Raw genomic sequence first — 1,355 nt, 5'->3', positions numbered from 1 at the left:
GCTGGTAGAACCGTTCTCAGCTGGCAGAAATGCTTCCTGCCTCCTCCGGTTCCAACCTGATTTACACATGCCCAAGACTGGCACCCCTGCTCCCTCACCTTCACCGCTATTTTGCATATTATTATAACCATGCCGTTTGGATGGCTGGGCTTAGAGAATTTTACTTTTCTCCTCAATGAAATCTATTTTGAAATTGATGGATGTGTAAAAAAATGCATGTAATTTAAATTAGCCCCAGAATGAATGATTCTTCTTTAATTCTGAGAAAAGAGAAAGTTTTGCCCTAACAAGGTGCCATCTATCTGCATACGATTTAGATTAGAAACAGAAAATCCTTATCAGTACCTCATGACATATCTCTCCACCTAGCACCAGGAAACACTGTAATTTGAGACAATGAATACCATCGATGCCATAATTTCAGTGTAAATTGTACTTCATTGAGAAAAGGAAAGAAAAACGGCTCCACGGCTCTTCTCAGCACCCTAGTTCTTCTTCTGGGGGAGAAGGGTGAAGAGGAAGGAGGGGAACCACAGACCATCTGGACGGTCAGAATGGAAATGAAAAATATGACAGCCACACATTCAGTCATGGGGAACTTAGTCACATGTTACTTAAATGCAAGATATGAACACAATGAGGCTAAGGTAAAAAGAAATCAGACTGTCAGCTAATTCAATGGAACCCGGCCAGCCTTTACTGAACAGCTTCTGTGGGCAAAGTACTGTGGTAGCTGTCTCAGGGATCCTCATTGAATCCCCTCAATCACCGCTTTTTACATAGGAGGTAACTGACTCAGCTTGAAAGAGGCCAAGCCAGGAGTAGAACTCATGTTCCTTGGGTTTCTATTAGGACCCTTTGAGTTTCAAGGGGTTGAAACAAATTTAAGTCAAAAATATAATTTATTGCCTCACCAAGCTAAAAAGCCCAGGAGTAAATGCTTCAGGCATGGCTGGATCTAGTAGTTCAGACAATGTGACCAGAACTGTCTCCTCCTCTCAGCCTCACTTCCTCTGGGCAGGCTTCGTTCCCTCATGGCGGTCCCTGGAAACACCAAGCCTAAATCTTCACAGACGAAACACTTCAGCAGTTATTAAAACAGGTTTGTCATCTCTCTTTCTGGTCGTTTCTAGGAAAAGCCCCAGGACTAAATCTTCTTCAGCCAGCTTGTATCTCATGCCCATACTGAAGCATTTGCTGTTGAGGGCAGGGAGATGAGTGTTCTGATTGGCCAGACTTGGGTCATGTGCCTACCTCTAACACTGGGAGGGTGGAATCAGAACCTTATGAGCTTACTGGTGGGAGGGTGAAAATCAAGGTGCTATTACCAGAAGAACAAGGATTAAAAGGCAATA

Source organism: Trichechus manatus, unplaced genomic scaffold (genome assembly GCF_000243295.1).
Source record: "Trichechus manatus latirostris isolate Lorelei unplaced genomic scaffold, TriManLat1.0 scaffold00001, whole genome shotgun sequence".
NCBI classification, from domain to species: domain Eukaryota; kingdom Metazoa; phylum Chordata; class Mammalia; order Sirenia; family Trichechidae; genus Trichechus; species Trichechus manatus.
Note: the sequence above shows the minus strand (reverse complement) of the source record.